Source organism: Aplysia californica, unplaced genomic scaffold, assembly GCF_000002075.1.
Source record: "Aplysia californica isolate F4 #8 unplaced genomic scaffold, AplCal3.0 scaffold00096, whole genome shotgun sequence".
NCBI classification, from domain to species: Eukaryota; Metazoa; Mollusca; class Gastropoda; order Aplysiida; family Aplysiidae; genus Aplysia; species Aplysia californica.
In genome coordinates this window covers 1,319,745-1,331,220 of record NW_004797366.1, presented here as the reverse complement: position 1 = coordinate 1,331,220, position 11,476 = coordinate 1,319,745, and the positions used below count along the sequence as shown (strand labels likewise).

General features: G+C 39.2%; 1 protein-coding gene across 1 annotated transcript in view; it reads left to right on the top strand.

Annotated features, from left to right (window-relative positions):
* LOC101851028 (uncharacterized transporter slc-17.2) overlaps window positions 1-11,476 on the top strand; it is a gene marked incomplete at both ends in the record, with an annotated part of 34,666 nt that overhangs the window by 11,427 nt on the left and 11,763 nt on the right.

Here is an 11,476-nt window from a genome sequence, read left to right as displayed (position 1 = left end):
TCCCCCCCCCCCCTCCACTTCTCCCATGGCGATATGAAAGAGCCAAGGTCCACATACTCCACTTTCGTACTCACAAAATGCGTATGGAAGCGTTCAACCTTTTATTTCTATATTACCTGGGCCCACTGTTGACGACAAGCGCTCACGCTAACGTGAAAAACGTATGACGTCTAGCATGTCAAACATTTCCCGTCCGTGCTGTGGCTTCACCGACACTGATGTCGTTGATTATCTTTTGTTTGCCTACTTTTACCTTTAAATTTAAATAAATGTCACTTGACTTTGATCTCAGTATTCTCAGTCTCCAAACTGGTTTTTTTTGGAGGTTTTTTGTTTTGTTTCTTCGTTTGACATGTTGATTTAAGAATAGTCAATAAAGTTTACTTCAGTGTTAATTATTGAATTTGTTATTCTGAATTTCAATGGTCGTTTTGTTATTTGTTTATTTCTGCTCCCATTTTTCAAAGTACACGAATGTGCCTTGAAAGAACAAGCTCTTTGAGAGGTACAGAGTGGGTTCTTACTTAAAAGACAGATACGGTAGAGACCATTTACGTAGGTCATATACTACAATGACAACAGCGAAAAAAGAAGAAGATGATGAAGAAGAAGAACAATAACAACAGAAGCAGCAAGCAGCACCAGCAACATCTTACATCAGTGTAACTGTCAATCTTTCAATTTGTGGAATGGCCTTCCTCCAGTTCGTATTCTGCTTTTGAATATGTAGTCCACATAATTCCAAAAAGCTTTGGAAGCTTGCCCTCGTCACGCCAAAAGATGCTTCTAAGCATGTTTCGTTATCATCACGAATTTGGTGCAACATTCTACATTCTCCTGCTTTGCCTTGTTCTTTGCATATGGGATGTACCCAGAATCGGCGGTGACCTTGCAAATACATTCCCTTCAACCACCACTATAAACAATTTATCTTCTTCCTAGTTAACGCCATCTCTAGATCTAGATCTAAGTCTGGTGAGAGAAAAAAAATAAATAAAAAAATAAAAATTAACGTACGTGTGAGGACGCTGTGAACACGGGCTCTAAATTGTAGAGGATTCTGGACATGTTCAGAGGACGTTCGTAGTCTTTTTTTAGCAGAGGTTTTACGGCGCTCGAAACTGCATATGGTCGTATGAGCGCCAGAAGATCAGAGGTGTTACAAGAGAGTAACAAACATAAAAAAGAAGAAGGGGAGATACGAACGATAGATGTTTGATAGGAAAGAAGAAGCAGACCACACCAGAGCACCCGCCATCCACCCACGTTCGTAGCCTTTGTAACACAATCTTTTTCCAGACATTTCATAACAACAGAAATCAAGGCTATTGGTATCCGGTATTCATTGCTGTTAGTTTTTTCTTTCTGTGGAAGAGACCCAATTTCTGAGCATTTCCAAAATAGTTGTAAAAACCCGTTTCAACAAAGACACATTCATAATAGCCCCGCGCTCATAACATAAACACTTAAGTCATTTTTAGCTATTTGAGAAAATGTAAAGTTAACTTGTTCCCGCATCCGATCCGGACATTGGGGATTGCCTTGTAATGGAACAACTTCCTGGGACTTCGGCATATTGTGGTAGGGAGGCCAGTTCCTTTCCTCGCCGTCTTTACTTCCCCAACTCAAAGTTAGGTACCCATTACTGATGGGTGGGCTGGAGGGGCGAAAAAATCCATGTCCGAACCGAGGCTTGAACCCGGACTGTCCTCTTCTGAAACGAGCGCATTTGAGAACATGGGGGACCCCCCCCCCCCCCCACCTGTTTCTTCTAACTGACTGTGTGAAACGCTTGAATTTTGTTACACTCAATTAATTAATCTTATACACTCATTTCCAAAAGAAACTTGACACAAAGAATAGTGTTAAATAAAAAATAAACCTTTGCAGACACAGGGACAAAATTTTACGTCTAAAAGAAGAAGCATTTCTGAATTTGAAAACCAGTATTTTAATGCACATAATACACACCTGGTGCTTCAAGCCCCACCTGAAGTGATAGGGTCCAAATTCGAAAAATCAGAAAATTTACATATTTCCAACAAGAAACTTTACATTGACATAATCTTCCTAAATTATGGTTTTCGAAACGTATGATAGCAAAGCACTCTGGACTGGTACTGGTCAAATCAAAAGCATTTAAGGTAAAGTCTGAAAGTTCGGAAGGATTAATATCGTGTGTGACCGCAGCCGGCAGCAATGACGGCGCAGCATCTGCGCCTCATAGAGTTGACGATGTTGGAAATTTGATGTTGTTAGGTAGCGTTCCTAGCGTTGGTTAGGCTTTGAATCAACTGAGTGTTGTTCTGAGGAGCGGGATTCATCTCTTAGATTTGAGGCCCAAGAATATCCCTCACTTGTTCAATCGGTTTAATGTTGAGTGATACTGTTGGCCAGGGATGGATGAAACCGAATTGTTGTTGTGCGAGGTAAGCTTGTGTCACCCTGGCACGATGGGCTAGAGCGTTGTCCTGATGTAAGGTGTAGCCTGGATGGTTCTGCACGAACAGTACCACATGTGACTGCAAGATGGTGGCTACGTCATGCTGTCGGAGCATGTACCAGTGCCGTCCTGTGGTCTGTTGTGATTCCGCCCCAGACCATCACCTGCCCATATCCCCGGTTAGGGATTTCATGTACACACTGGTCAGCAAACCTTTCATTTCGAAGGCGATATACCCGCACTCGACCACAGTAGCGACCTCGGACAAATCTAGACTCGTCCGTGAAAAGGACCTGAGACGAATAACTGTCTGTGTGCTCACTGGTTGATGTTGCGGGAGGGTTCTGGCTGTATGCAAATCAGACTGGAACTTGTCCTTCAGGTGGGTGGTGCATACGATTCTGTGCCGGGGTGGTTACCCGCGGCCTCCCTGATCTTAGCCAGTCTCTGGTACTTCCTGTGTTCATGTACTTGGTCTGCAGACTGTAGATGGTTTCCCTGCTACAGTTAAAAATCCTTGCCACATCCGTCACGGGAACGCCTGCTTCGAGAAGCCCTTCAGCGCGCCCTCGCTCCTCTGCACTGAGACGCGGCACGTTTGAAAGTCGACATTTTTCTAGATTTCTAAAGCTCGCAGTTCAAATGCAAACAATGTGTCCATAAACTTATTACACACCTTTTGTAGGTTTTGAAATAAGCTACACATTGATAGCAAAGACAAAACAGAAAACTCATGTTTAACAGAATAAAAAGTTAAAAAAAGAAATCATACTAAACACACAGAAGTGAGTGAACTCACTTAGTTGTGTTGTCAAAATTGATTCAGAAGACAGCAAAACCAACACACTGCACAGTACATAAATATCATCATTATCCGTTTTGATTTAATAGTATTATGTTCAAAGAAAATGTGTCAAGTTTCTTTTGGAAAAGAGTATATTTGGATTATTCTTTTCTCCAAGTGAAATACAATACTACCAAGCTGGCTCTGTCCTTCAATTCAGCTCCAAAAAGTCCGAAGTGGCCAAAAAATGACGAACGCAATAGGCTATCTTATGAGCGTAACGTTTTAAAAACTAAACTGTCTACTCACTGTGAACAGAAGAAGAACATCAGCTGAAAGTGTCTAGTCGTCCTTGTCTCAGGGTTTGGTTAACACTCCAATGTATACGATCGCCAGCTAATCCAATTTTATCCGAAATGAACACCGCAATACGACACTGACATTGACAATGTTCCTCAGTTAGAAAATTATAATTATTTAGTAATACTTCTATTCACTCTTTCAATCATTAGATCTAGATCTAGATCTAGTAGCTGACGGTAGAAATATAACAACACTTTAACAACCTCGCACAAAACACTTTCATTCCATTTTTCCATTTTTAAAAACATTTCTCCGAAACTTCTAGAATCTAGACTTTACTAGATAATAATAATAATAATAATAATAATAATAATAATAATAATAATAATAATAATAATAATAATGATAATAATAATAATAATAATAATAAAGAATAAGAAGAAAAATAAGAATATGAATAAGAAAAAGAATAAAAATAATGGTTGTAGCAATAATAATTATAACAATAATAATAGTAAAACAAATACATACATAAAAAAATAATAGTCTAATAATAATAATAATAATAATAATAATAATAATAATAATAATAATAATAATAATAATAATAATAATTCATAGAGTGTACATCTACGTTCTACAGCATACTATATTATGTGCTTCACAACCTTATTACCCCAGTAGACCCCATAAGAACACCCAGAAACATTCTCGGCTTCCCAAGAAGCATACAGGGGTAGAAATCCGGCGATTGTTAAGATCCCCCCGTTTAATTCCAACGTGCGTTTTTCATAGCCTCAGGCATGTTACAATCGCCAGACATCTATTGATATTCTTGCAACATTATCACAGTTCACAGCTCAAGGCTACCACGTTGTCACTGTACTGTCATCCAGTATAACCTTCAGCAATAACACACCCACAACACATGATGCCTACGTAATACACAGAAAGGACACAACGTCCAAAAACTATCAACACACACTACACTACATTCCTTTCTCGAATAAAATTGCAACGTAATTTTTATGCTGAATTCTTTAACACAGAAAAAAAAAATTGATTCTTCCACGACTTTACTATGAACGCTAAACTAAACACGTGTGTTTTGCTTGTATCACTTTTGAACTTCTGAATTATACCATAACTAGGTGATAGGTACTTATTATATCTTGTGCAAATTATTCTCACTAGTCTACACGCAGCGTAAGCTTGGTGTTGCAATGCACCGATTCCAATTTGTGTAACTAGTAATTAAAGTTCCCGTTCTACGAACGGAATAATAATGAATTATTTGGAAAGTTAAGAAGAGGAAAAAGACTGAAAACAGGAAAGAAACAAAACATTTAATATTTTACCTTGAATTTATCCATGTAACACCCCCTCTTGACTACCTCTATGGGTCAGACTTCTTCTCCCTCTTCGAAAGCGTGGCATTTTCTTCTAAAGTTCCAGCTCAATCACTTTAAAAAAAAAGAGTTCGGCTTACATGCCAATTGTTGCTTCCTAGAAGAATCTAATCTAGATTCTAGATCTAGCCTAGATATCGAAGGATTATAAAGACATAGATCTAGGCCAATAATTGAAGGAAGGAGCCTGGGCCCATAGACAGATCTAAGTTTGGAAATTCACATTTCTAACAACAGACAGGCGTCACAGATGGCCTAGATTTCTAGATCTATTCACAGTAGGAAAAATCCACTTTCAAGAATACTTCCATGATTCTTGATCTCGATCTAGATTCACCTACAGCCTAGTTCTATACTCTAGATCTATTCACAGCAGGAAAAAATTCACATTCAATACTTTCATCATTCTTGATCTCGATCTAAGATTCACATAGATCTAGCCTAGATCTAGATCTTAGAATATATAATGCTCAGCAAGAAAAATACACTTTTCAATATTCAATAGGTTATCGAAATATCACAGATCTAAAATATACTTTCATTTCGTGATTCTTCTTGATCTCGATATATCTCGATACATTAAGTAGGCTACGGTAGGCTAGACTACGCTTTCGACACCCTCCCTCTGGTAGTGCTTTCTGACCTCCTCTCTCACTCTCTCTCTCTCTCTCTCTCTCTCTCTCTCTCTCTCTCTCTCTCTCTCCCCCCCTCTCTCTCTCTCTCCCAAGGTAGGGTAACACACGAAAAAGTCACCACTTTGTAACATGTAATACTACTTGATCCTCCTCCTCCTCCTGCTCCTCCTCCTCCTCCTCCTTTGTCTTCTTCTTCTTCTTCTTCTTCTTCTTCTTCTTCTTCTTCTTCTTCTTCTTCTTCTTCTTCTTCTTCTTCTTCTTCTTCTTCTTCTTCTTCTTCTTCTTCTTCTTCTTCTTCTTCTTCTTCTTCTTCTTCTTCTTCTTCTTCTTCTTCATTTCTCCTCCTCCTTCATATACACCTACACCTCCTCCTCCTCCTCCTCCTCCTCCTCCTCCTCCTCCTCCTCCTCTCCTCCTCCTCCTCCTCCTCCTTCTCCTCCTCCACCTCCCCCTCCTCCTCCTCCTCCAAAAGACGTAAGACCGAAACTGGGAATTCCCGTAAACCTACTTAATGTACAACTGAACTCAAAATCCTTTGGCGCAGTCGGCACTCCGCAGTGAATATACAATGTCGAAGCAAATGATGACGATCGCTACAAAAGGACTGAATTTAACTTAAACTGGGCTTTCTTCTTACACATTTGATCTTAATGAAAATACAATGGTGCAACACTACGTTTCAAGTTATGGGTACTGGTAAAGTTTCATATTTTTTCATTGGGTAGTCTTTGAGAATATACTGTTCGCAAAATTTGGCCTTAGCTCCATTAGTAGTAAGATATCGAAACAAACAACAAGAGAAGTTAGGCTCGCCTTCCCTTGCTCGCATTCTGCACGCTCGCCCCTGAACAAAGCTCATAGACTATGGGTTACTGGAACCCCTCCCCCCCCCTCTGGGGTTTTTTGCTCACTATGATTTTCTGAAAGAGCATACTCAGGTCTATGCACACTAAAAAGTTTGCACCAAAATGTTGGCAATCTGCGGAGTTATTGCCCCTGAATTGTCGAAAATTGAGCAAATTAACTATAAAAAAGATTCACTATTTTAGTTGGTATTCTGATTTTCTTTTAATTGAGACTAAAGTTGGTATTGTGGGTTGAAGAAAAACAGTTATACTGAACATTTTGTGGTAGTTATTTACGTAGCTTATAGAGAAAAAAATAATGTTTTAAGTCCGTTTTCTCTAAAAATTGAAAACAGCCGCACAAAGTAAGCGCAATATACTCCCCGCTGGGTTTACCACATCAAAGGAAAAGCTACACATGCAAAACATTTAGTTCAACAGAAAATCAGTACAATGCAGAGTTACAGACAGGCCTTAGCAATGCAGATGATTATTGGCTATTTGTGTACATGATGTATTATATTGAGTTGTCTCGTAAAAAGAAATTTATATAATTGAGAAAAGATTATAGCATCTAGAAATTGACTTGCATAGAGCATAATATGTGACAGAAGTGAGTTGCTTAGGTGCTAGTTATTCAAATGTTATAATGTAAGTCAGTTGGTGTTGTATGTAAAGTCTTATTTAGATGCTTTCTATGTCATCATTTCATCTTTACTGCTGTCACTTCAAGAATCTAAAATCTCATCTTCTTCATCACATATGATAGAGGAGATGGTTTTCATCGTTGTCTTCCTCTTGTTCTGTATCTGATCCTGACAAAATATCAACCAATTGTTGAGGGGCCAAGTCTTTGCACCACTCCACTGAGAGCACTCCACCATTATCTCTCTTCCAACCAAGATCTTGCGGATCAGGTACATTTGTATTAATGGTTGAGCCAGATGTGCTAATTCCAATTAAAGTTTAATACTATTTATAGTTTACGACTAGGGTGTGCAGCTTCAGGGCTTCTCTCGCATGGTGTCAAATCCATCAAAGCATGACAGTAAAGCTTTGATCTTTTGCCATGTACTTTAGTCATGACGAAACTTGTTTGTGCTAGAGTAAGCTGGTTTTCCGTACAGGTGACAAACAAACTTTTCCAGATTGGAAAACAGTTCTGAAGAAACAGTTTCAGATGTTCCTAGCTCCTTGAATGAAACAGCAAACGCTGGGTGCTTGTGGAGAATGGTGAGCGGCTTCACCTTTCTTCTCTGGACAAAATCGCTAGTCTCCTTACATCCAAAGAATGCATGGAGTCCAAGAATAGAATCCTGTAAATGTGTTTCCATTTTGTCACAGAGCGTCTGAATGTGTAGACATCTTCTTTTTTTCCCAACCCCTGTGTCAAAATTCAAACTGTGTGTGAAATGTTGAACAAAATGCAATCATCGGTAAAAAGACATCAGTGTCTGGGGACCCAATAATGATGTCTGTGTCTGGAGTAGCAATGTTCTGATCAGAGAAGATGGCATGCACGATCAGTAGTGTGTCTGCTTCCTCATGGCTAGAGGGTAACTCTGGAACAGGTCTTGAGTCTGTAGTCTTTCCATCACTGCTACTGAGGACAAAACACTGTTGGTCACTTGCAAAGTATATTTCTCTGTTCAGCAACATCATTGCATAACAATCTTGTTGCCATACATAAAGTAAGAACTGTGTCAGTTGCCTTTTGTTTTCATTATTCATATGGAACACTTTGAAGTCTTTGATACTTTGTTATCAAGGTGGGTTCCACTTTAGAATTGATAAAACACGGGTCAAGCTGTTTTTTTGGAATATGGATTGATCCTTTCTTTGTTCTGTCAACCTCTAGTGTCGGCTGGGGAATGTATGGCTGCTCTTTGATTTCTCGTATGACTAGTCCATGAGTTGAATGTGTGGTTCCAGTTCCTGATAAAGTTTCCTCATTCAAGTCAAAATTGTCTCAACAGAAGTGAGTGATGAGGTTGTTGTCAGGCATGATGGATGGGGGCAAACTACCTGAAGAAAGCTGTATACTGTCACACATGGCAGTTTCCACTTCTAAGAGAAATGAGTGGGATACAGAATGTCCATGCTGGTTTAAGATATTGATCAGCTCAGTGTTTCCTGTTGGATGACGGACACATATATATCAATCATAATATGTTTAGGCTTTTTCCATTCCCCTTTCGTCACATTGTAGCATATATCCTGACCTGTAGAAACAACTCTCCTGTGGCATCTTGTTGCCTGTTGTTTTCCATTCTTGTAGTAAAGAAAGGAAAGAAATATAATTGTTAATACTTGTGGTATCTGCAAAGTTTCTGTGCGCAGATCTGTGTCTGCTGAAAGCCAAGGTAACTTTTGACTTTCATTGCATCCATCAAGAACAGGTCGTCGTATCACCTTTGCCGCTTATATAACAAGTCTCTCTTCAGAGGTCACATTTTCAAAGGCAACTCCGACAGCCTGCCCAGTTGAAATTTCGTCAGAGTACACGAGATCACTTGTCCCAAGAATATCTCTGCCAGAAATTGATCCTGGACTTGAAGTGCTTCACAAGTTTGTCCTTCAACTTATATGTCTTGTAGTTCTTGTTGTAAAACTCTGGATAATTTGTTTGCATGAAAGTGCAATACATCTCTTTCAAAAGACTAATCCTGACAACAAGGACCAGCGCAGTGACATGTTCTTCCACAAACTGACGGACGTGCTGAAAAGCCTTGGAGTGGGCTTCTTCCTCTGCAGCTGGAGCTTTCTTTCTTTCTTTCTTTCTTTCTTTCTTTCTTTCTTTCTTTCTTCAGCTTCTGCCTTTTCTTCTCCAGAACAGTAGTTAGATGTAGAAGCTTGTGAACGTCGATACTCCTTACGTGTGTAAGCTTTTCTACATGGTTCATGATACCCTGCCTCTTGGGCAATGAGAACAGAATTTTCAATTTGGCCCCGAAGTTTTGAGTCCGTTTTCCTGTTTACAGCTTCTTTTACAGAGGCTTCAGCAGTTCTGGTAACACATTTGACAAGTTTATGAACTTCCTTGGTTCCCTTGCTGTCATGTGTCCATTCGGTAGTCTTTTCACAGAAAAGGCATTGAATAGGCAAGAGGCGTGTTGAAAACGATTGCTTTACTTTTTTCCTAGTGGAACAAGACCCTTCTTGTGCTGATTTGTCAGACTCTCCTGGTGACTGCCTTTTTCTTAAGACTCCTCAAATTGCTGGATGTATTGTAGCAGTAATCATGAAACCCATGTTGAGCAGAGTCAAACTCTGTCGGTATTCTTTCACAAATTGAGGATAGTCTATCACCGTCACTGTCAGTTTCTGCAAGGCACCGTTGTGTTTTGGATTTTTGAATGGTGTCCCAGCGTCTCTCAGTGAGATGTTTTGTTTCATCATGGCCTTTGAAGTTACAGTTATGCACCGCACATGTCCTTTCTTCAAGCTGTTCTTTCTTTTGAGATTTTGACCTCTCTTTCTTTGATGTCAAGGGAACTGATCTCAGTTCTACCTAGCTTAATTTTGAACATTCCATTCATTCTCTGAAGCATACTCGTATAAAGAAAATTGTACATTGCTAGAAAAACCAGACTTCGAATTTTTCACCTCAGTCTTCTTTTAAATTAGCTTTAACTAACAAAATGTTTTTCAAGACACCTTGATCACGCCCATATGATTGATCTAGACTATATCTGAGACAAAAGTACGCGCCTTTTTGACGTTTTTAAAATGACGCGCGCAGTTTTGTATTTTTTCAATATAGCAATAGCAAGGGTCATAACTCCTTAACTCATAGTTATTTTGCGAAAAATCCTTCTCATTTTGTGCCTCAAACTTTGAGTCAAAGTGTGTACCTGTCAGAAAACTATTGTACCGGGTTATAAAAGATCTGAAGCAATGGAATTAATAATTTCTATAGATTTTGAAATATCAGCCTTTGAATTTTCTTTTTTCCTCTTTGCATCCTGTAATTAATTAGCAAAAGAATTTTTTAAACAACATTTACATCATCTTATAATATTTGAGTTTTACTTCATATGAAAGTACACATTTTTGGCTTCACAGAGAACCCCAAAATAAAAATCAAGTATTTTCTTAATTTCTGGACAATCAAGGGCCGTAACTCTGTAGATTGCCAACATTTTGGTGCAAACTCTTTTTTGGGAAGTCCCTAGATAAAAAAAGAAAATCATGGTGGCGAAAAATCCTCAGGGGGGGGTTCACTCCCAGTAGCCCATAGCCTTTCACCTACGCATGAGATTTTAGCCACGGTTATGTTCTTATTTACTTTGTCTTAACGGCGTCGTGAACTCACCATTTTTTAACGAGAGGGTCGAAGTGAATAGGGGTGTGAACTATTGTAAGGGGGTTGGAGTTGAAAATCTTGCTCAATGCAAACTTTATGCGGAGGGTTGAAAAGCGCCATAGCACTGGTAGGTCCTACTTCTTTACTTTCCCTGGGATGTTTTGTCTGTCCGTCTTTCTTTTATCCTGCACTACATGGCCATTATTGTGTTGATGTTCCTCTCTTTACTCAAACAAACAAACAAGCAAACGTCATTTTGTTTTTAGGATCATCACAACGATTGCTATTGTATCGTATTTTTGTTGTCCTCCCAAGTTAATAAAGGAATGTAGCTCGTGGGTGGTTGGTGGGTGCTCTGGTGTGGTTTGTTTCTTCTTTCCTATCAAACATCTATCGTCTTTATCTCCCCTCCTTCTTTTTTGTGTTTATTGCTCTCTTGTAACTCCTCTAATCTTCGACACTTATGTGACCTTATTGTGTTGCAAGTGGCGTAAAACACTTACTAAAACTAAAACTAAAGGAATGTAGCTCGAGAGCGGACTGTTATAATTGTCATAGCACTGGTACTCACATAAAGGGACAGCCATACATTTCATTATACAGCATTTATGCAAAAAACCAAACAGACAAACAAACAAAAAATATGTACCCATGAGAAACCACACACACACACACACACACACACACACACACACACACACACACACACACACACACACACACACACACACACACACACACACACACACAC